Raw genomic sequence first — 25,760 nt, 5'->3', positions numbered from 1 at the left:
GAAATGTGTCTCAGCTTAATATCGTGCCGTTTTCAATTTCCAAAATGCCGGTTCACAACAAGGGGAAAGGGAGAAATTCCGCCCCATAATAGAGAAAAATAGTGTAAAAACCCGAAAGAGTAGCCTCATTTTCTAAAATTTCCTCTTGGCAAATTCAAGGAAAGGAATTTTGTATGTTTGGAAAAATGATTTTTCCCGAACATTGCTTAGTGTTGAGGCTCCAAAGCGTGAATGATGATATAATCTCTTTTTAAGATTTTATGTTGGTCATGGGTTTCGATGTGAGTTATTAGTCACTTAGTCTAATAATATGATTGATATGAGTTGATTTCTATTGTCTCTCTCTCTAAATAAGCATGATTTCTTTTAGATTTGATGTGATAAGCATGATATAATTTCTTTCTAAGAGTTTATGATGAGTTTTGATGTGAGCTATTTCCAACTTGGGCTATATTTGATTGATATTAGTTGACCGATTTTCTCTTGTTTGATGTGAGATGTGTGTGAAGGAAAGGTTTGCCTCAACTTAGCCTAGAGCCAATTGAAAATCCAGATTAGCCAATCTCAAACTAGGGTAAACGGAAGAAAAACCTATAAAATATACAAGGAGATAGTTGAAAATTCCTACAAAGCTAAAAAATGCTACTAGTACTTTAGATTTTGACATTCATAATGAGAGAACATGGTCTTCTTGGGAAAAGTTGAGAAAAACCTATAAAATATATAAAATATACAAGGAAATAGTTGAAAATTCCTAGAAAGCTAGAAAATCCTATTAGTACTTCTAATTTGCACCTTCATAAGGAGGAAAAAATGATGGTCTCGAGAAAAGGGCTTTCTCAAACACTATGTGGGGCATATTTACTTAGATTAATTAATTGATTAATAGGAGTTAACTGACTTCTCATGTGTCTCTCCAAGGAAGCATAATCTTTTTTAGATTTGATGTTTATGCTACTAAACTCAAAACAATGATTAAAATGAGTTAATTATATACAAGCAAAGCACTTTTTGGCCTCTAAAGGTCTTAATACCCAAGGAGCCAAGGTCATTCAAATTTACTTGTTTGACAAGTGTCCCTATGAAACTTAAAAGTCATGTGCACAAATAGAAAGAGATCCTAGCCTTTTGAATGCTTCTCCAAAAGTTCAAACATGCATTCATTTTTTTGGCATGCTTGACAAAGGTTCATAGAGAACAAATGAATAAATATTATATAGGAGTTTGATCTCATGATATGAGATATTGATAAAGAGTCCTTTCATTTAAAGATTTTTTTTGAAAAAATTGTTTTATTATCTTTTATGTTTATCAAGTTTACTTTTTTTAATAAAAAGTATTTAAATATTTTTTTGTTTTAAATTTTTTGCTCAAGAAACTTATCGAAAAGACTAACAAAAAATTATAGAGTATGTTTTCTTTTTGGTCAAACTCACAATTATAAGTAGATGTATTGTATTAAATATCAAAAAATGTACAAGAGTCTCAAGCTTATATCGAGCCTTGAGGAGGCGTTTGAGACATCAGAAGGCTTACATAACGCCAGGTAACGGTGAGCCATTCCCCACGCACCCTTACTCGTCGCAAGAGGTCATAATCGTTAGAGATACCTAGTTCCACTTGTTCGAATTCTTCTTTTTTTCCATGGCAATAGTCAGTTCATTGTTTTTGTGGATAATATCCTTGAAGCTAGCTGCCATGGTATCATTCTCAAAAATCCGATCATTCCTAGCTTTTCATAGGTGTTAAAAATAGCAGAATCTGATTGGCTTTCAATTGCAAATAAGAGACTGAGTTTTATCTTTTTAAAATAGATTTTTAACTCTCATGACCGCTCATTAATTAGTCACTTTTTAACTTTTGAAGATCCCTGTGAAGACTTTAGCTTGTTTTTAAAAAGGAAGCTATAAACACATTTCTTGTAGAATCTTATATACTTTTTTATATAATTAAACCTTTTGTGTGTGTGGGTCTATATGTGATTTGGGGGCTGAGAGAGAGAGAGAGAGAGAGAGGGGGGGCGGAGGAAGAGAGATTATGATTTTGTGTAATTTTTATTATTACTTTTCTCTAAAATGCACAAGGAGTCTATTTTAAAATTTAATTTAACTTGTTTTAAAGTTGAATTTTGTATGTTATCGACCATGTAAAGTATGTCCATTGCACACATTGCCTGATGTCGAAAGATATCCTCATGTTAAAAGATAATAAAGTTTTGGATTATGCAACGTGCTGCTATTTCAAATGCACCAAGCTGCTGATGCAAGCTTGTGTGTGAAGTGTCGTTGAGCCAAGTTTATAATGTTGCATGTAGAGATCAAATTTTTAGGCTTGCTATCATCGAAATTTGTGTGTTTACTAATCAAACTCATTGATGCCTATGAATGCTCCTCACACATCCAAAGAGTGTAGCTTAGTTGATTGAGAGTTCATGATGTAATCCCAAGGTTGAGGGTCAAAAGGCCTTGGGGCATCCACTAGGAAATATGTAAGGTAGCAAATGTGAACAAAATAAGGGATTTAAAATTAGGTACATCTACAAAATAATGTACTTACATAAAGGGTTTTTCAATTGAAAAAGTAAAAACTTTCATACATAAGGGCTAGTTTTTTCACAAAAATGCATACCTAAGGGGAACATATAATACTTCAAAATATACAGGTAAAGGATTATTTAAATACCTCTTGTTCGCACTTGTTATATGCAATTTTTACATAGTGGACTCCCCGGGTCCAAGGCCCACAAGTTGTACTTGATGGGTGTTATTAAATTTCTCCATTAGGGAAGACGTTTCCACAAGAGTTTTTTTTTTTTGGAGCTTTTTGAAAATATACTAGGTCTTTTTGCCTTGTGGGCTAATAAATACTATCCTTGTGAAAGGAATTAGGGGGGATTAGCAAGGCTAGCATTCATGATTGCATAATTGATAATCGCCAATTATTAGACTAATTTCTCAATGCACAAAGAGAGTGTAGACTAAAAAACATAACATGATTAATCACAAACTAATAACATATTGCTACAATGCTTAATAATGGGTTGGAAAATGTGTACAAAAAGATGGCTACTTTTGTTAGTCGCTATGTACCTACAAGAGGTACTTAATATTAGCGACGCTTGCAGTGCGACGCTCGAAGGTGAAAACCCACGACGTCGTTATACACGTCGCTAAATTATAAGTAACTTAGCGACGCTCATAGCGACGCCTATAGTAACGCCGTCGGGGGTAAAAAAATAACCAAGAGCATCCGAAAACTCAGATCTCAGACCTGAGTTTTCGGCGCGTGCTGAAGCAAGCGAAGGTAACGTGCGCTCTCCCTCTCTCTCTCTCTCTCTTTCTTCTCCACACACACACACACACACACACACACGAGGAGAGGAAGGAGAGCTAGGTATGCTCCTTCCCTCTCCTCACTGTCATGTTCCCTTCCCCTCTTTCTCTCTCCCTCTCTCTCCCACACACACACACACACACACACACACACACACATTGTGTTTGAGAGAGAGAGAGAGAGAGAGAGAGAGAGAGAGAGAGAGCACATGCATAAACAAAAAACGCACACACATACATAAACAAAGAATGCACACACATTGAGAGAGGAAAAGAGAGAGAGCATGCATAAACCAAAAACGCACACACACACACACACACACACACACACATGCATAAAGAAAGAATGCACACACACATTGAGAGAGGAAATGAGAGAGAGAGAGATAGAAAGAAGAAAAATATAAAACAAAGAGAGAGAGAGAGAGAGAGAGAAGAAGAAGAAAAAGAGAGTCTTAACATCGTAGGAAACTATCCCAAGAGACCTTAAAGATCTAGTCGACGAGGAGTTGAACTCAAGACCTGTTATTCAAGAGGGAAATGGCATAACCAATCTATCACACTTGGGTGATAGAAAAGTTATATCATTTTCTCCTTTTATTGGCGTGCACACACACCTGAGAAGAAGAGAGTTTAATTTAACGTCGTAGGAAACTAATTAAAGAGACCTTAAAGATCTAGCCGACTAGGAGTTGAACTCAAGACCTATTATTCAAGAGGAAAATGGAAAAACCAATCTACTACACTTGGGTGATAGAAAGGTTATACCATTTTTCTCTTTTTATTGGTGCACACACACCCACACACACACGAGAAGAAGAGAGTTTTAACGTTGTAGGAAACTATCCCAAAAGACGTTAAAGATTAGGTAAGAAGTAGACTTAAGTTAGATTAGATTTAAGTTTATTTAAGTTAAATTAAATTCGATTTAGGTTTATTTTTAGTTAGATTTACGTTTGATTAGATTTAGGTTTATTTACGTTAGATTTAAATTTACGTTATATTAGATTAGATTTAGGTTTATTTACGTTAGATTTACATTATATTAGATTAGATTTAAGTTTATTTACGTCATTTACCTGTTATTGAAGAGGAAAATGGCAAACCAATCTACCACACTTGGGTGATAGAAAGGTTATACCATTTTTCTCTTTTTATCGTTTAAGATAAGGTTAGATTTAGATTTACGTTTGATTAGATTTAGGTTTATTTAAATTAGATTAGATTAAATTTAGGTTTATTTTGAGTACTCCGAAGGATTATACTGCCTACGCGTTTGAGAGTGGTGTCCCGGCCACCGCGTCGAAGATGCTTAGAAGTGACCCGAACACTGCGTTGGGGTCACCTAGAGGCCTGGATGATGAGCATTCATCGGACAGGGTTGCTATAGTTCACGAGAGGGACATGCCAAAGTGATATGCCTACCTCATCAATCGTATGTCCGATGAGACCATTATGACCCTTGAGGGAAAGCAAGTGATGGGCCGCATACAACAGTTGTGTAAACAGGTTTTTTGACACACTGTAGTCTGTCATGGTCTCTTGGAGGGATCAGGATAAAGCCTCTAAGGATTATCTTATTGCGACGCTGCATCGGGGATAATCCCGTCTTGATGCAAGCTCTTACCGACGTCACTTTGCTGCCACCACCTGTCTGGATTGGTCGTCCTCTCCTCCCTAATACATTTGATGATGCTTGGATGAGGAGACGCTTGGATCAGGAGATGCTTAGATCAGGGAGGAGAGGACGACCAATCCAGACAGGCGGTGGCAGCAAAGTGACGCAGCAAGAGTTTGCATCAAGACGGGATTATCCCATCACCTGGGGAGTGGCGGCTGGGCAGCTTGGAGGAGGATTTTGTCCTATCACCTGGGTCATGGAGCGACGGGGTGGATAGGTGAGAGTATTAAACTCTTGCATTGAAGTATTTGTATATGCGAGGCCCATTCACATCTACACAGCTAGTAGACCCATTGGTATGTCTTTTACTCCATTGGATGATAAAGGCAAGAAGGTGATTTCGCGCATGCGCGGTCTTTGCTCTCAGGTGTTTAGACACTACATACTAAACATCTGGAGTGAAGTACCGAATGATTTAAAAGACAAAGTCATCAGCATGCTTCATGACGAGTTTCCCGTTCCAACACATGATAACCGCTTCAATGAAGACGTGATGAAGGTTCGAATATGCGAATACTGCAAGCACAAGCGTTCCGACGTGCAAAAAGCAATCAAACATCGATGGAATAGACCAGATTGGCTGGCCAAAGAAGATTGGAAGAATGCGAAGAAAGCAGCGCGCGAGAATCCCGACAAGTGGAAGCAACAAAAGGAGGCAGCCAGAGCGCGAGTAGAGGTAGGGAGCTCGCACCACTTGGGGAGCGGCGGGTGGGCATCATTTGAGGCCGATTTTGTAAGTATTTTTGCATTGCTCTTTATGTTTGATAGTTTAGGGTTTATGGGTTTTTAAATTCTACCATAATGGATTCTTTGTATGTTTCAGGACGTGATCCCACACCGTACGAGCACGAGTACGCAGGCAGGAAGGGCTTAACGCCCTGATGGACATTCTGAGTTCTCGCGGCGGTATGGTTAGTATTAGGGTTTACTCTTTTCTATTTGTTGTATTGTTTTATAAACCTCGCTATATGTTTATACTTACAAAAAGCTGTCTTATTGTTTTTTTTTGCAGAATCCGACAGATACGCCGCTTGGACGCGATGAGACGTTTGATAAGACAATGTCAGTCTAGCCGTAGCTAGATAGCATTAGTTTCTTTTTGTCATATCTTATGTATAATGAGACGACTATATATTTTTTCAATAATGACAATGGTGTTGTAACTATAACAATCAAGTGATTTTTCCTATGATGTGTACAATTGTCATTGATTTACTTTCATCAATTCACGCTTGTCAGTTGTGTATTTTTATTTTGCAAACAATACGTACTATGGATGATGGAGTTAATGGTTATATTGTCTTGTGGGTGACTATTTTGGGTCTATATCTACCTTTGGACTTTTTTCCAAAGGTGAATCAATTAATGAAACATTCAATATGGTTGATGGGTTGAATGCCCTGCCACCAAAAAATTTTCCTCTCGACCATCGCTATGAACGTCGCTATATAAGGCTCTGCAGCCTCGCTATTAACATCGTTATAGATGGCCTGCAAACGTAGCTATAATCGTCGCTATAGGCGTCGCTATATAGGACGTTTATAGCGACGTTCCCGTATCGACGTTGTTAGCGACGCCGGGGGTTATAAAAACCCAATGTATTTCCATCGCTAATAGCGTCACAAGAGCACACAACCTCTTGTAGTGTATACGTACATGTGCACCTCTCAAGGGTCACGATGCACCTTTACCAAGGGTCAAGGGGCAACTCTCCAAAGCAGTGCTAAAAAAAACCTAGGTTTAGTGTAACCCCACCTACAAATTTTGAGATCTACCTCTAAATTATATAGTTGAAGGTGAGAAAATCTCCAAAATTTGAAAAACAATAGTGTAAATTGGTGTAAAAACCTTCACATTTAGTCAGTTTATAACTTCTATTGTTTCTAAGGTGTAGGTTTGACAAGTTTTTGGAAAAAAGTTTTTTCGAGCACTGCTTCAAAGGTCAAGAGTAGCTCCATATAACGTGGAAAAGCTATGTTGATTAGAATGGCATTTGGACTCTTGTGAAACTCACCTACCAAATCTGCAAGATCATGTGCCCTCACATGCTTCTTTGATGACTGGGTTACTAATTATAGAAGGGGGGATTCTCACACACCAATTGTCGGTGCTAAGCCAAAGTCCACAAACCCAACACCTTGCACACAATGTAACCTACCAAACAATCATAATAGGCTTCCAACATCAACACTAATGGACACACCCAATTTAACAATCTCAACACTATAATGAAATATAATAATTCATAAGGAATTAACAAAGGAACAAAACAATGCCAATTTCTTTTCTTACACACTTATTTTAAGCTATCAAATGATCACAATTAGAGGCCCTTTAATAGCAGCACTCATGGATACACCCAATTCAAAAATGAAATTATTGTAATTAATACAAATATTTTCAAAACGAAGGCATCTCAAAAAGAGTACAAGAACATGTTTAAAGGGTTGACAACAAAGCCCAATTGTCTGAAAATTGTTCGCAAGTTGTAACAAGTGCATTAAAGTTGACATAAACTAAAAACAAAGATATATATCTTGAGTGTACTATGATAAGGCTCCTTAGTTTCTACTTCGTAATAGCAACCACTACAAGAGGTACTTCACATTCGCGACACTCATAGTGCGACGCTCAAAAGTGAAAATCCACAGCGTCACTATGAGCGTCGCTATTCTATTTGTTGCATAGCGACGCTCATAGCAATGCCGACAGGGGTAAGAAATAAACCGAGAGTGCCAAAAATTGAGATGTCATATCTGAGTTTTCGACGCTCAAGCGAAAGAGGTAACCCACGCTCTCCCTATCTCTTTCTCTCTCTCTTTCTTTCCTACACACACACACACACGAGGAGAGGAAGGAGATCCAAGTATGGTCCTTCCCTCTCCTCTCTTTGATGCTCCCTTCCCCTCTTTCTCTCTCTCTCTCTCTCTCTCTCTCTCTCTCTTGGAAGTCTACTTGGAAAGAGTTTGAGAATGTCCAAAAGCGTTTTCTCACCAACTTTCTCCAAGTCAAGACACAAACACCCTACATGCTCTTACTTCTTGAGTCCGGATCGCTTCCCATTGAGGTCTTGGGCATGGAAAGGGTTGTGGAGTACATGCGTAAGACACAACGTAGCCCTTTGCATCGACTTCCTAGAATCGCATATGAAGCAAGTCAAAAGGTTCAAAAGACATGCAAGAGCAAAATACTAAGTTCGGGGTGGATGCTTGATATCAAGAAATGGTTTGGAAGATGGGATGCATGTCACTTGGTCAAGGATGCGTCGATCGACTTCCAAGTTAATGAGGCCTTCTTACAACGCCAATGTATCATGGCTTGGGAGAAATCCGGAGGTTCTCGCTTCAGCCATTACACCACACACGTTGCCCCAAACTACAAATCTCTCTTCTTCTCAGAACGAGGTAACCGAACCCATTCCTACATCCTTGAGCCCATCCCGTTGAGTGCGATCCGCACCATTGCCTCCATTCGTCTTAGCTCCCATTCTCTACGCTGCGAGACAGGACGTTGGGGCACTGGCGAGAAGTGTCATCGACTTTGCACCTTATGCCCTCGTCAAGTGCGAGAGAGTGAGTACCACACACTACTTGAGTGCTCAGCTTTTGACCACATTAGGTCCTCTTTTCCCCATATATTTAGCCATGAGCTCTCCCTACATACCTTCCTCTCCCAACCACGATGTGGACTCTCTATTGCGACGCTCATTTCAGCCATTTTTGAGCATCGAGAGTCACTTATGAACTCCACTCACACCACGTGACATGTTCATTTGGTCCCATAGGTCATATTTGACCTCCCAGGACGATAATAGAACTATCTATCTATCTATCTATCTATCTATCTATCTATCTCTCTCTCTCTCTCTCTCTCACACACACACACACACACACACACACACACACACATTGTGTCTTTGAAAGAGAGAGCGAGCGAGAGAGAGAGAGAGAGAGAGAGAGAGAGAGAGAGAGAGAGAGCACATGCATAAACAAAAAACACATACACACACACATGCATAAACAAAGAATGCATACACACACACATTGAGAGAGAGAGAGAGAGAGTAAAGAGAGAGAATGAGAGAGAGAGAGAGAAAGGAGAAAACAAAAATAAAGAGAAAGAGGGAGAGAAAGAGAGAGAATAAAAAACCAAAGAGAGAGAGGGGGGGGGAGAAGACGAAAGAGAGAGGTAAGGGGAGAAAACAAAGAGAGAGAGAGAGAGAGAGAGAGAGAGAGAGAGAGAGAGAGAGAGAGATTAGGTTAAGATTTAAATTAGATTTAAGATTAGGTTAGATTACATTTAAATTTATGTTTATGTTGATTTTAAGATTAGGTTAGATTTAGATTTATGTTAGATTAAAATTAGATTAGATTTAAGATTAACTAGCTATGTTAAATTAAAATTATGTTAGATTTAAGATTAGCTAGCTTTCAACGGCATGATACTCAGATTGGAGGCCAACATGTAATGTGCTAAGTAATCCCTTGAACAAAGATCTACTGTGAAGAGATGTTAAGATGCTGTGAATTGCTACAGCTAGAGAAGAGGCAAAGGGGTTTTGTCCACTACATGCACTATCATGTAGACGTGGGTGTGTAGATTTCTCGTACCCAAATATAGGCATTGACCAATAAAGACGAGATTATAACCTGGTGGTTCTGATCTCCGTGCACCTCTATACTGAGGTGTGTAGGGATTGGACATGACTAGAGAATGTGAGGTAGTTTACAAGTGTGAACAAAGAGAGAGAGAGAGAGAGAGAGAGAGAGAGAGAAAAGAGGGAGGATTCCAATAGAAGATTAAATTTATGTCCAGGTTATAAGGTTTTTACCTTCATTATGAGTAGTGAGGAGGATGTGGAGCCATCCAACCGAAACACTTATTTCTCAACAAGGATCTTGTGTCTTTGTAATCAATGCAAGCATATTGTGCGACGGACAAGACGCGTTTCTTTGCAGCACGTTCGCGAATTTGACGAGTTTGATCCATCTATTAGAGATCGAGTTGTTGCCAATTATAACTCGTCGGACTCTCACACTGGCCAACAGACAACAATCTTGCAATCCAATGAACGTGTTCCTAGGCTCTTTGGTCAAGCAGCATACGTGAGGCCACAAGATGTAGCCTCTGACAGCTCGGAGGATGATCATACAGAACACATTTGCAACAAGGCAATGTTTGAGCTCGAGATCGATGAAATGATCGAGATGATCATGGATTCAAAAAAGCTTATCTATGATGATATAAAAAGTGAAGTCGATATGCCATTGTATGATGGAGCACGTGTGTCTAGATTGAAGGCGCTCCTGGTTCTTCTCAACATGCATGCAAAGTTTGGATGGAGTGACACTAGTGTTACAACGCTTTTTAGGTGATCTATTACAATGTGTTTACTTTAATAAAAAAATCTAGATATATAATGCTCTGATAGATTACTTACACAAGTGTACCGCATTTTTTTGTTGTGTAGATTGCTCAAAGGGCACATACTTCCAGCTGATAATGTGATGCCAGATTCTAGAGAGGAAGCAAGAAAGATCTTGCAAAACTTGGGGATGGATTCACATTTGTCCTAACGACTGCATTCTTTTCAGAGGAGAATACATAGACATGGAGAAGTGTCCAAAATGTGATTCCGAGAGATATCGAGTAGAACTCCACGGAACAAAAATCCCACAAAAGGTTTTGCAAAATTTTCCTCTACTTCCTCGTATCAAGCATTTCTTCGAATGTGAGTCCATGGCCATCCTAGCATCATGGCATGAGGAGAATAAATCTTCGGATAATGTGCTACGGATTCCTGCAGATTGTGCGGCCTCGAAACATATAGACAAAACATGGCCGGATTTTGCTAGGGAAGCTCGAAATTTGCACCTAGGCCTGGCTATGGATGGCGTAAATCCATTTGGTATCTTACAGTGTATGGCCCATTATCGTCATCAATGACAACATTCCCTCATGGTTGACTACCAAGAAGGGGCACCTGTGGCTAATCTTGATTGTGCCGGGGCGGTATAAAGTGAAGAATATGGATGTGTATCTTCGTCCACTATTGAAAGAGCTACAACAATTGTGGATTGGCATAGAAGTGGTGGATATGAGCCGACACACAGATCAAAGGAATGCTTTGATCAGAGGCATTCTAATGTGGACCATGCATGACTATCCCGGACTAACAGAATGTTGAGATGATTTACACTCAAACTCAAACACTATAAATCTTGGTTGTTCTCAAGCTTATCTATTGTCATGTGTATATATGCAGGGCTTCAAACAAGCGGATACAGAGCATGTGTCACATATGGACCTACACTTAATGCACGTCGGGCGCCCTCATTGAAGAAGCAAACCTACGAAGGTCATCAAGCGTATCTTCCAGAGAATCATGTGTTACGCAACGGCTTTTTGGGAAGAGAGACACCGAGGATGTTTGCACAAGCACGGTTAGAGCAGAAGGAGATGTGTGATGACGGTTTGTCCCCACGGATGAAGAGACTCTCTCTATGGTACGAGTTACCATATTGGCTCCGACTCATGATCAATCGCTTGCTCAATCAATGCACACATTCAAGAATGTGGGTAATCTGCTATGGGACCATCTGACCGGCAAGAAAGATACTTTGGGAGCCAGGGTTGACCTTAGAAATGTGGATCGTATGGAGAAATATTGACCGTAGACAGCATCTGATGGATCGATAAAACTCCCTAAAGCACCATGGATTTTGACAAGAGCCCAAGAATGCAAAGCAAAAGAGACCATTCGATTTGTGCGAACCCCCAGTAGCGTAATGTACTCGCTCCGACGTGTTTCACTAAAAAAGAAAGCTTACCGGTTTGAAGTCACACGACTGGCATAAAATGTGTCAGGTATGTTTGAAGTGTAAATATATCATAGTGAGAATTTTGTAACAAATTCGTGTGTGGACTTTAATATCATTGCTAGACGTGTTTTGCAGTTTATTTTACCGGTGGCCATTAAGGGATGTTTGTCTCCTGACGTCCGTAACACAATCTACAAACTTGTGAAGTTAGTGCAATGGATCTCACAAAAGGAGATCAATGTAGACTCCATACCATTCGCCAAACTAAACGCTATGGAGGTTGTGTGCATGTTTGAGAAACATGTTTCTACTACCATGCTAACCATTTAGGTGCATCTTCTTGTTCAATTAGTTGATGAGGTGGAAATAGCTGGCACGGTATATTCTAGATGGATGTTCTTTTTAGAACGTTTCGTGAAAACACTTAAGGGAATGTGCGTCAGAAGGCACGTTTGGAGGGTAGCATGGCAGAAGGTTGGCTGGTATCAGAGTCCCTAGTTTACATTGGAGAGTGGCTAGATGGATTTGATAAAGCTTGGGACACGCTATGGAGAACCATAGATGATGAGCGCATATCTAGGATTTTCATGTGAAAACTCGGTGTTGAGAAGAAGATGACGGAAGATCTAGAGGCTAAAATCAATCAATTTTGCATGCTTCACAATCCAGTGGTGCAAAAGTGGATTTCACAATGCGAGGATGCAAAGCAAGAGCGACAAAGGGCACGGATTGAGTGGAGACAGGGAAGACGACCACCGATGCATTATCCGACGATTCTGGAGAGCCTACCAACATTCATGAGCTTAAGATGATTGCACAACCAATTGAAAAGCGCACAACAGTGCGGTGAAGAAGTGACTGAGGAGGAGTGGGAGTACTCTGGGGGTTGCGCGACCAACGTAAGTTTGCAATGTACGACTAGTGACTTTCTAGATGTTTGAACGGCCACTCATAATCTTTGTTGGTTGTAGTATAAGTCATACACAGCACCATGGTGTAAAGGTCGACATTTTAAGATGGAACGGATCCACAAAAAGCGTTTTACTCAAGATTATGGAATCATGGCAAAATTTGAATAGTCTAGTCGACGAAGGTCCTCTGATGCAGATTCTGTGGTGGTGGACTCACTTACTTCGACACGCTACAAGAGATTTTGAGGATCGATTATAGAGGATTTTTTGTTGACTTGTCCGACGTGCAATGGTTCAAGATAAACATGGAGGGTCGCAATGCTACTGTGCGTAGAGGAGAGTCTGGTTTTCTTGAGGTGGATTCAACTAAAAAATGGACCGACCTAAGAGACACTTTCGTACTACGCGAGCATTGGGAACAAGTAAGCATGTAAATAGTTAACATCCAATTTTAGAAGTTATGTATTTGGAAGCTCTCATGTAAGTTATGTGGCTCTGGTAGGTAATATTTCATCCTACAAAGTCTGCATCAAACTGGTGGTACGTCATAGAGGTAGCCCCTCGTAGTGCACGGACGTATGAGGGTTACCATGTGCCAATCACAACGGCATCAATGGAGGAGATTGGAGAAGATGCTCAGTTAGAATCCATTGAGGTGGTGCAAGACGAGCATCAAGTTGCTACTCTCTATGGGGTACATGCAGAGGATCTACAAAATAAAACGGAGGACATCTGCCTAAACGGAGAGCTCTATATAGATATAGGGAGTCATGCTGAGCTATGCGAGGATGAGAGAGAGACCTCTTAAAGCCATAAACATTGCATTTGAACAATTTTGCTCTGTTTTATAATATATATTGTATTCACGTGGCTATACTTGAGAAATTTAAATTGTGTTTAATTGTCATTGCATCCACTCTAGGTACGTATGCTCCAGGTATGTTCTCACAAGCAAGGACACTCCTCGGTGTGTCGTGAAAGTCTGATATGTCTATGAGCACTGCGCCCCGAGTGCGATGGAGACTGAGGCTGCAATTGCGAATGAGGTGATCCATCTCTGCTCATAGATGTTGCTCATCCCTCCACTAAATCTAGTTAATCGGATGAAAAAGATGCTAAGAAGCACTACTACTGCTTCTTAGCGTCTCTTTCACACGATCAACTAGATCTAGTGGAGGGGCGAGCAACATCTATGAGCAGAGACGGAACACCTCTTCACGATTGCAGCCTCAGTCTCCATCGCACTCGGAGCGCAGTGCTTTTACAAGATACGTAGAATGCACAGGGGAGACAAATTCACAAGAACTTCACAGGAATCTCTCTACACACGAATCCCTCCCCCTTTATGAGTCCTCTCTCTCACTCTCTCTCTCTCTCTCTCTCTCTCTCTCTCTCTCTCTCTCTCTCTCTCTACTTGTCCATGTTTTCTTCTCCATTCAATATTAAGTTCGTGTGTTTAATGTAGGTATGGATGATGATGAGTTTTTTTCTTCCTTCTCATCCCAGCAGAGGCAGTGATACGAGGATCATCATTGCTCTGGAACACCATCACGTCATTCTACTCCTTCAGTGTCTCCCTCTGTTTCGAAGCATTCAGAACGCTCTGAAGCTTCGGTGTCGACGAAACAATCTTCACACTCGTCTAGGCACCGACGCTCAAGTGGTGGCGGTGGCGGTTGTTGTGGGGATGCTGCCGTTGATGCCTCGACACCGCCTGATGTTCGACGAGGCTCTTTACCTTCCCCTTTTTTGTCCATCCCCACACCAGCCATGGCATCGCCATCTACACCAGGTTTTGTGCGGCTATCGGCCGTTCCTGGCTACATACCACTACCTACTCCTCCAGGAGCCACCCCAGTCAAAACTCCTCGCTTTGAGGCCCAGACTCTAGTGGAGACATCTGACGTCCGTACCCCCATCTACACACCTCTAGAGACCCCTGTCGAGACACCCAAGTTCATGCGTCACAGGCGAGAGGGCTTGCCGTATTCCGTCGACTTCAGCGCGATGGCATTATCTTGGATGATGAAGGCAAGAAAGTGATCTCGCGCATGCACGGTTTTTTCTCTCAAGTGTTTAGACACTACATACTAAACACCTGGAGTAAAGTACCAAGTGAATTAAAAGACAGAGTCATCAACATGCTGCATGACGAGTTTTCCGTGTCAACACGGGATGAGCGCTTCAATGAAGACCTGATGAAGGCTCCAGTGAGCGAATACTGCAAGCACAAGCGTTCTGAAGTGCAAAAAGCAATAAAGCATGGGTGGAACAGACCAGATTGGCTGGCCAAAGAAGATTGGAAGAATGCAAAGCGAGCAGCATGCAAGAATCTTAACAAGTGGAAGCAACAAAAGGAGGCAGCCAAAGCACGAGTAGAGGAAGGGAGCTCGCACCACTTGGAGAGCGGCGGGTGGGCATCATTTGAGGCCAATTTTGTAAGTGTTTTTGTATTGCTCTTTAGGTTTGATAGTTATGTCTAGTTTTACTTTTAAATTCTAACATAATGGATTCTTTGTATGTTTTGAACAGTGGTCGATGACAGGACGTGACCCCACACCGTACGGGCACAAGTACGCGGGTAGAAAGGGCTTAAACGTCCTGATGGACATTCTGAGTTCTCGCGGCGACATGGTTAGGATTAGGGTTTACTCTTTTTATTTGTTGTATTGTTTTGTAAATCATATATTTATACCTATAGAAAGTTGTCTTATTGTTTTTTCTACAGAATTCGACAGATACGCCACTTGGATACGATGAGACGTCTGATTAGACGACGTTAGTCTAGCCGTAGCTAGATAGCATTAGTTTCCCATAGTATGTATAATGAGATGATGTGTATACGTCTTTTTGTAACTATTGGAAAGCCGTGTATATTTTCTTAATAATGACAATGGTGTTGTAACTATTACATTTGCAAAGCTTAACAATCAAGTAATTTTGCCTATGATGTGTAGAATTGTCATTGATTTACTTTCATCGATTTACTTTTATCAGTTTTGTATCTTTATTCTCCAAACAATACTATGGTTGATGGAGTTATTGGTTATATTGTCTTGTGCGTGACTACTTTGGGTCAATACCTTGCACTTTCTTTCAAAGGGGAATATAGGCTTCTCTTGGATTCATTTAGGTTTACTCTATTATTGAAACATTCAATATGGTTGATGGGTGAATGCCCTCCTACCCAAAATTTTTACTCTCGGATGTCGCTATATAAGGCTCTGCAACGTCACTATTGGCGTCGCTATAGGTAGTCTGTAATCGTCGCTAGCGACGGTTATAGTGACACATATACCGATGCTTATAGCGACATTCCCATAGAAACGCTGTTAGCGACGTCGGAGAGTATAAAAACCCAATGTATTTTCGTTGCTAAAACCGTCACAAGTGCACACAACCTCTTGTAGTGAACGTGATGCTAAGATTGGCTCCAAAAGAAAGTGAGGTCTCTATCACTCAATAAATATTAGTGTATAATCATGTGTTGCTTCTCATCAAGTCCAAGTATTTGTGTGTAGACAAAGTTTAGGTGCTTGCACGTTACATACGAGCACGTTAACGTACATATGTCTCTTTTTATTTCTCTCAACCTTGAAAATCTGGACATGTATATATGGGTTCCTTAGTGCGATGAACATTATGCAATTCTTGAGTGCATATATTTATACTACATGTGAAGGAGTATGAGCGGAAGTGCGACGCGAGAGAGAGTGCGAGAAGAAGAGCACGACGATATGGTGAACTTGCTCTACTGTAATGTGTAGACCATAGTGAGTTCTTATTAGGTTTTTACAAAAGAATATGTGTACATACCTGGCGGCCCGCCCACTTACCTGGGCGACCACATTGGGCTTTATACCCCAACAACCTCCCACTTAAAGTCCAATGTGGTACTTTAAGTGTGAGAGAAGCTACTATACAAGCTAATATACAAGAGATGTAGAGAAGTGATGTACTACCCTACACCTAACTGCTTGCGAAAATGCGCAAAGCTCTCTGAGGGAAGTCCTTTTGTAAGTAGATCAGCAGGATTTTCTGTGGTGTGAAATTTGACAAGCTGAAGTTGCTTATCCTCGAGCATTTCCGTGATGAAATGATACTTCACATCCACATGCTTTGTCTTTGAGTGATAAACTGGATTGCGAGCCAATTGTATAGCACTTTGACTATCACAATATAACACAGGCATCTCTTCTTTGATTCCCAAATCTGTTACTAGTCGATTAAGCCAAATTGATTCTTTGCATGCCTCTGATGCTGTAACATATTCAGCCTCTGTAGTAGACTGAGTAACACAATCTTGTAATCTAGAACGCCATGATACTGCTCCACCAGCCAATGTAAAGACATACCCTAACGTAGACCTTCGGTTGTCTAAGTCACCTGCATAATCTGAGTCTGTAAAACCCTTTACACTTAGCTCCTGACTCCCATAGCATAACGCATACTCTTTGTACCTTTCAGGTATCTCAATATTCCTTTCACTGCCTCCCAATGTTTCTTGCCTGGGTTTGACATGTATCGACTTACTACTCCCACTGCAAATGCAATGTCTGGGCGAGTAGCAATCATTGCATCATCAAACTACCCACTGCAGACGCATATGGAATCTTATCCATTTCAGCCTGTTCTTCCTCAGACACAGGACAATCTTGTTTGCTAAGTTTCACATATGGTGGAAATGGAACACTCAGTGCCTTTCCCTTCTCCATATTGAAACGTTGAAAAACCTTGTCAATATATTGTGTTTGAGATAACCAAATCAACTTCTTTGATCTGTCTCTCTCAATGCGCATACCAAGTATATGACTTGCCTCACCCATGTCTTTCATGTCAAACGATTTTGCCATCTTTGACTTCAAAGCTGAAATTTCCTCCAAGTGCTTGCCAGCAATCAACATGTCATCCACATACAAAATAAGGATCAGCCAACTACCATCCTTAACCTTCTTTGTATATAGACAGTGATCTATCTCACTACGTTTGTAGCCTTGAGAAAGCATAAACTTGTGGAATTTATGGTACCATGCCCTCGGTGATTGTTTTAAGCCATAAAGACTCTTTAACAACTGGCATACCCAATCTTCCTTGCCTTTCTCAACAAACCCTTCTGGGTGCTGCATGTAAATTTCCACATCTAAATCACCATGCAAGAACGCTGTCTTGACATCCATTTGGTGCAACACCAAATCTAATATGGCAACCAATGCAAGAAACCATCTCAATGTAGTCATCTTGACCACCGGAGAGAAGACTTCCTCAAAGTCAATGCCTTGTTCTTGCTTAAAGCCCTTGGCAACAAGCCTTGCTTTGTACTTTGGCTGACTATCATGAGCGGTGATCTTATACCTGTAAACCCATTTACAAGGTAGAGCCTTTTTGCCTCGTGGTAATTTAACTAGATTCCATGTCTGGTTTTTATGCAGAGCTGTCATCTCTGACTGCATGGCCAATTGCCAATTCCCGGAGTCCTTCATTTGCACTGCTTCCTTGTAACATGAAGGCTCATTGCAATCAGTCAACATGACATAATTCATAGATGGAACAAACCTATCAGGAGGTCGCGTGACACGTCCAGATCTACGCACAATATGTGGCTTGGGCTCAGCCACAACTTGTGGTTCCACTCTATCATGTCCTTGCTCCTCTTGAGCTCTGACATTTTGTCTTGCACGTGCAGGTCCATCTTCTTGGAAGACAACTCTTCTAATCTCCTCAACCCTCTCTGGTTTAGAATGATATTTGGATTCATTAAAGTGAACATCATTGCTGCGGACAAACTTTCTGGATTCGGGATCCCAAAGTCTGTACCCCATCTCACCAGAATTACCATAGCCTAGAAAGATGCACTTTCTACTCTTTGGCTCAAGTTTGTTCCTAAATTCCTTTGGAACGCGAGTATATGCCTCACAGCCAAAGACTCTGAGATGCTTGTATGAGGGCATTTTGCCTGACCATACCATCTCTGGCACTGAATCCTTTTGCAAAACCTTGCTAGGAGATCTATTTACAAGATGAACAGTTGTTGATACAGCTTCAGCCCAAAACCCATTTGGCAGTTGTGCATTAGACAACATACTTCTGACCTTCTCTTGTATGGTCCTATTCATCCTCTCAGCCACACCATTTTGAGGAGGATTGTAAGGAGCAGTAAGTTCACGTTTTATACCTTTTGACTCACAAAAGTCTTGAAAGGCCTTTGAAACATACTCTCCACCATTGCCATTGCGTAAGCATTTAAGCTTCTTGCCACTCTGATTCTCCACAAGTGTCACAAACGTTTTGAAAACACTAAACGCTTCATCCTTGTGCTTGAGAAAGTAAACCCATACTTTCCTCGAGTAATCATCTATAAATGTCATAAAGTAAGAAGCTCCCCCTAGAGATAGGTTAGGCATAGGTCCACACAAATCACTATGAACAAGTGCCAACTGTGAATCTATTCTACTGCTTCTATGCTTATGTGGCTGCTGTGTTTGCTTACCATACAAACAATGTTCACACAATTCAAAATCATTAAATGAAAAGCCAGGCAAATAACCAGAACGAGACAAGATTTCCATTCCCTTCTTGGACATATGTCCTAACCAGCTATGCCACAAAGAAACGTTCGGCTGCTCGGTTACATTGATTACATTTTTAGAGACATTTGATACATAAATCATGTAGAGTCCTCCAGACTTTACTCCATGTGCTACTGTCATAGAACCCTTGGATATCTTCCACATGTTCTGTCCAAAAGTGGTGACGTAGCCAGCATCATCAAGTAAACCTGTGCTGATCAAGCTCTTTGTAATTGCGGGAACATGTCTCACATTCTTCAGCGTGAAAGAAGAGCCATTTTGAAACTTCAATTGAACATCTCCAACACCTAAGATCTCACATGTATGCCCATTGCCTAGCCGAACATGATCTTTAGTGGTCACATAAGAGGTAAACCACTCCTTGTTTGGAGACACATGAAGTGATGCCCCTGAGTCTATAATCCAGTCACTCAGTGCATTTCCATCAAATGCTGTAAGAAGAGCTGAGTCCATTGTATTTTTCAAGAAGTAGATGTCTCTTGACACTAGACTGTCATCCTCTGCAACAGTGTTTGTCACATTTATTTCTTGAATCTTCACTGAGGACTTGTTCTTCTCACCATGGTCTTCAGCTTTCTCTTTGCCTTTTTCTGCTTTCCATTCTCTGCAGTCTCTTTTCATGTGACCCTTCTTGCCACAATGGTAGCATTCTATGTCACTCTTGCCTTTAGCACTGCGGGACTTGCTACGAGACTGATTCCTCTTTCCACCTTTGTACTTTTCTTTGGTCCTTCCCCTGACAACTAAGGCTGTTCCTTTTCCTTTGTCCATTGTCTTTCTATTGGTTTCTTCAATAAGAAGACTTCCTTCTACACCTGCTATGTTCAAACCATCTGGAGGTGCAGAATTACTCAAAGCTGTGCGAAAAGTGTCCCAACTTTCCGACAATGTGATCAACAGGAACATAGCTCTAACAGGTTCATCAAACTTGACACCTTGAGCTGACAACTGACTATAGATTGTGTTGAATTCATTCAGATGATTGGACATAGGTGTCCCTTCTTTCATCTTCAAGTCAACAAGCTTCTTAAGCCAGTATACCTGTGAAGTTGCACTCTGCTTCTCATAACGATCACTCAGCTTTAACCATCCTTGATAAGCCGACATCTCGTCTGCTACATTGAAGTAAACGCTTTCTGCCAAAGTCAGCATAATGGTAGAAAGTGCCAATTCATCCATTTCGCTCCATTCATCTTCGTCCATATCTTCTGGTTTTATCCCCTTGAGCTTTATAGGTTTTATCTGCTTCTTTTGTACCAACACCTGCCAAATCTGCTTCTTCCACAATGGGAAATTGGTTCCATCCAGCTTCTTGATATTGTAAAGAGCAGTGTCCTGTGATCCAACCATAGCTACGCTTCACAGTGGTTTACTTTCCTGGGAAAAATTCGGCAGAGTTTCCCCTGTAAACTGACCTCTGAACCAATATCAACCTGTCGAATGAACCAAGAAAGCTTCAGATTCTGCATAAATTTCGGCAGAGTCTCCTTTGTAAAATGGCTTTGGTGTACTAAAAAACAGACCAAAAAACAGCTCAAAAAACATTGTCTCTCTGACATTGTAAGCTGTGGGTAAACCTGTCCTGCACCTGTACTGTCTCTGACTGTCCTGTCACTGTCCTGTAAGCATAGACTGCGACAATGCCTCAACGGCAGTAAAGCAAAGATGCAATCCCAACTGTCTAACTCATAGTCAATACATCCTAGCTGCCTATCTAAGGGTGCTCGAGGGATCGCTCCAAGACCTGTATCACCGAAAGGATCTCAACATTCGAGAATCCCCCAGCTCAATAAAACCTCACTCGACCCTCAACAAAGGCTGCAGTAAATCTGACAGTACATAGACTTCCCACAAAGTCATACATCCACAAATTTCCCACTGTATGTTGTAACCGCTGCGGCGGTTGTTTGCTGCGTGACTCACAGCCAGCAAACCCTCAACAGACATACATCATCTCTGACAATACATCCCATGTGGAGGTACCTGCAATGTCAGGATGAAATTTGGAATATCAAGCAGCAAACACAAGCTACCTGATGAACTAGTGGATGTCGCCTACAGTCTGTGTGTAGATGCGCCCGTGTCGTATGTGACACGCTTCCAAGAACTGTGAGCCATCCTTCGATGTGTAGACAACCACAAATCAACACTCTGGGAGTGTCGATATCCTCAGCACCTACAGTCGTAGGCCGAAAAACCCCAAATATGCAGAGTCGGATCTACACCCGCTGAGACCACGTAGTCGAAAATGGCCTGCGCAGAACTTTGTCGAAGCCGAACGGTAACCAAGATGACCTCAGAATGAAATTCTGAGCACACCAAGGCCTTCGGGCTGTCCCACGAGATTTGAGGTCGTGTCTTCGCCTGTCGAATTTCACTCCAATCTAAGTTGGTGACTCTAGCCTCCTGCAGTGCTGCCCCGAGCTTCGATCTGAGCTCTGATACCAGTTGAAGGAGTACGAGCGGAAGTGCAACGCGAGAGAGAGTGCGAGAAGAAGAGCACGACGATATGATGAACTCGCTCTACTGTAATGTGTAGAGCATAGTGAGTTCTTATTAGGTTTTTACAAAAGAATATGTGTACATACCTGGCGGCCCGCCCACTTACCTGGGCGACCACATTGGGCTTTATACCCCAACAACATGATGGTTTGGCACCACCCTAGTCTCTTCATTGACATTTTTTAAATGTAGCATTTGTCATTGGGAGCTGCCTTGTTATAGAAAACAACTAGCATGGAAACAACATTATATTGTCAAATTCATCATCTACAATCAATGCTTATTGTCTCTTCTTATTGCTTCTTCATGACTTTTCTTAGAAAATTTTGGACATAGATCACTTGACATAGCAAGAAAGCAAGGAGCTTCTTGCTTTCTACAAGCTTCACAGTGAGCCCCTAGTAAAAACATTACCATCTTTGAACATTAGCATCGGATCTATTCATGTTCCCCTTACAATATGATATTACAGAACCAAAGCACCCAATTTCCATCTTCATTACTTAAACACATAGCTCTCCACATACAACATTGTCACTCTAAAAGAAAATTAAATCCCTTCTCTTCTTTAGTGAGAGGAGGAGGTTTATCTAAAAGAAAAGTTGACATCTTTATGTGTTTTTCTTATAAATACGCAAGCTACAATAAGAAGAAAACCCTTCGGGACCATGTCTAGGGTGCAAATCAGAAGACGATGCGAATGGGGGAGGTGTAGGCAAAACCTCCTAGCAGCATGGCTCAAATCATTGGACGCCCTAAAATTATAAGACACTCCTCACCTATTGCTGTTGTAGACCCAAATGAAAAAATGCTCGTCTCTGAGGAGACTACAAGACTACAGATGGTGTTGTTGGCTAGAAGTGATAATCAAACTAGGCTTTCCAAGGGCTCCCTATGTGTCCTTTGTCACTAATTGACACCTCCTTTTGGGAGGTGGGATCAACAGCTCACAATCGTCAATTGATCATGACCGTTGGATTGTCTAGGGAATGCAAAAGATTCCCACGTTTTCGGATCCAAGGCTTGAACTCGTTCCCTCTCTCCCACTTGGAATCGACTCTAACCGCGAAGCTATCGTGCGATTTTTGAAAGGTCCCATGTGTGTTAAGTTTATACATCACATCGTCTCGCAGATAAGTTTACATCTTGTTCACAGTTAGTTCACATTGAGTTCACACCAAATTTGGTGTGTGCATACCTTCCCAAGTTTACACCGAGCTCACACTTAGTTCACCTCAAGTTCACACCAAATTTGGTGTGGTGCATTTACCTCCCAAATTCACTCTTAGTTCACACCTAGTTCAAAAAACAATTTGACGGCCCGAATTGCACCCGCCTCGCGATGCCTAATGTTGGCCTGCATTGATCCCACCTTCCTAGGGGTGTGTCAATTAGTGACGAGGGCTATGTGTCCCCCCCATTGGAAGCTTTCATCTGGCAGCATCCTCCAAACAGGCCCATGCCATTGCCGGTGTTGCTTGTCATCTCTCTCTCTCTCTCTCTCTCTCTCTCTCTCTCTCTCTCTCTCTCTCTAGATTGATCTATCACTATGATTCAAAGCGATAATAAACTGCTATTGCTTGGATCCTCATTGAATCCTAGCTCGCGTGCTAGTGGGGGTGGGGTGGGAGAGGAAAGAGGAGGCTAGGAGGCCAATATGCAGCTCAACGTAATTGACGTAGCATTGGATGTAGCTGGTAATAGACTGACTGCGAGTTGCTCTTCAAGTCTTCATCTTCATTGCACCTTCTGTATTTTCCATCACCTAGTTTATCCTGGAGAGATCTTTCTCCTATCCATGTATCTTGATGAAGGATAAGCCATGCTAAGAAGTTTTGTTTGATATGTATAATGGTAAAGCTCTATACACATTTGAACCTATATATCCATTGCTTTAAGCTCCAGTTTAGGTCCCATTTCCTATTCAGCCTTCTCTTTAGGTCTTCATCATCAAAGTTGGGCAACCGGTTGTAGCTACTGTACGCTTTACATACACAATCCTAGAGAGAGTTGTTTGCAATGTGACATCCCACCCTTTATCAGTAAAGTATTTACTTCTTCAATCCTGCACACAAGTTTAGAAATGATACCAGTAAATAGATTATAGGAGTTAGTGAGTTGGGAACCGGGTCACATTTGCATGCAGATCATTCTAGGTTCTAAGACCTGCTTTAAAGCATTTGTGAGCTTTAATGGAGCTGAGAGGTCTTCTAGTTATCTTTGGAATCCAACATGTTCAAATGGAACCCTGCAAAAGAAAGTGAATAGATAAAGCAATATCACGTGGAATGTGCATCCTTTTTCATATTTCAAACCAAGCTTTCCACATGGACCTTGACACCTGGCTTGATCTTCCACACAGATTTGATCATATCCCAAACGTCCATATTGGATCATGCCTTATAATCATGAATATAGAAGCTATTTTTACATCCCTTTTTAGAAGGCAGGCTTAAAAATCAGCATTGGGGATAGCTTTGGCCATCCATTTTCCTACTAGCTTTATTGCCATACATTCCAAATTTAACACACCCTACCCACCTCTTGATTTATGCATACAACAGATTCTCCAAGCCACTTTTGGAATTTCCTGTGTTCCCCCCCCCTAAAAACCTCCTTGCAAATAATGATGGATGGCATGTAAAGATACAGATAGAATATGACATCCCTATATGAAATTGTTTCTAAGGTAAGTTTGGTAAAATACGCTAGCCAGTTTGGGTTTCATCTTCAATATCATGGATGCTCATGTGCCATGGTGAATATTAACATCACTGCATGAGAGAGCCGGTGTTTCATAGTTTAATCCTTGATGTTTGTTTAAATGATCTTTTTGTGGACTTCTATAAGGTCATAATGTTTTGTATATGTGATGTATCTTACTATTAGGTTGTAAGATACTATGCAAGTGGTGGTCTACACTATGATGCTTAGAGAGTATGTTTCATCGGCCTTGTTTTCGTCGACTGTGAAGAGCTGCATCACAGAGTCGATGGCACATATAGACGAGAATTTTATTCGACACAAGGAGCTACATCATAGAGTCAGTGGCACTTACAGACAAGGACTTTACTCGAGCGTATGGAGATTTTGTTTAAGGAGGAGTGAAGTGGACTTCTTATACCTTTTCCAAATATTTATATATAATCCCACATATTCACTCACACAAATATGCACAAATTAATTTTCCTTCACCTGTCTTGTTCTTTGTTCTAGTTGGCTACTAGAAACATTCACCAATGAGGATGATCACATACTTGACATATTTCTCCATCTTGAAAAATGAAAATCGTGATGTTGGCACCAAGTTCTCATTGGTTTGATATATTAAATCAGGTAAAGTTTAGATTTTCAACAAATTAATGTTGTGCAAGAAAGAAAAGTGGTTTTGCAAAAGACACACATTTTGTAAGTAATCCATGGCACACAATAGAACTCCCCCATGTGTTAACGAGAGGGTTCAAACACTTTTTTCTTCAAAACTCACGAACGTGAGTAAATTATATTAGTAACCTAAAATAATTACAAATACTAGTCATGCTCGTGACGAGAGGATTCAAGCACTTAATACAAAAGGATTAAAAAAGCTCTTTAAAAAAAGCTTACATTTTTATTTTCCCCTTCCAATGCTATGGCTGCTCATAGACGTGATGTGCATAGCAAGTCCATTTGTAAATACAAGAATATACATATAGAGTTTTCCATGCTACCTTCCCCCGTGTCGATGGTTTTAGTTTTATAAAAGGTTTCTTACAATCAACTGATAACAACTTGCCCATGTATGTATGGTCACAAAATTGTTGAATCGATACAGTTAAACTTAGTGCTGATGTGTAACCAAATGCTAGTTGTCCGTGACAAGATTCACGCCCATTTTCCCTTCTTAAGACATTTTTCTATCATATGAGCATCAAAACTGTCATGAG

Source organism: Adiantum capillus-veneris, chromosome 20, assembly GCF_014529385.1.
Source record: "Adiantum capillus-veneris isolate H3 chromosome 20, ASM1452938v2, whole genome shotgun sequence".
In the NCBI taxonomy this organism is placed as follows: Eukaryota; Viridiplantae; Streptophyta; class Polypodiopsida; order Polypodiales; family Pteridaceae; genus Adiantum; species Adiantum capillus-veneris.
Note: the sequence above shows the minus strand (reverse complement) of the source record.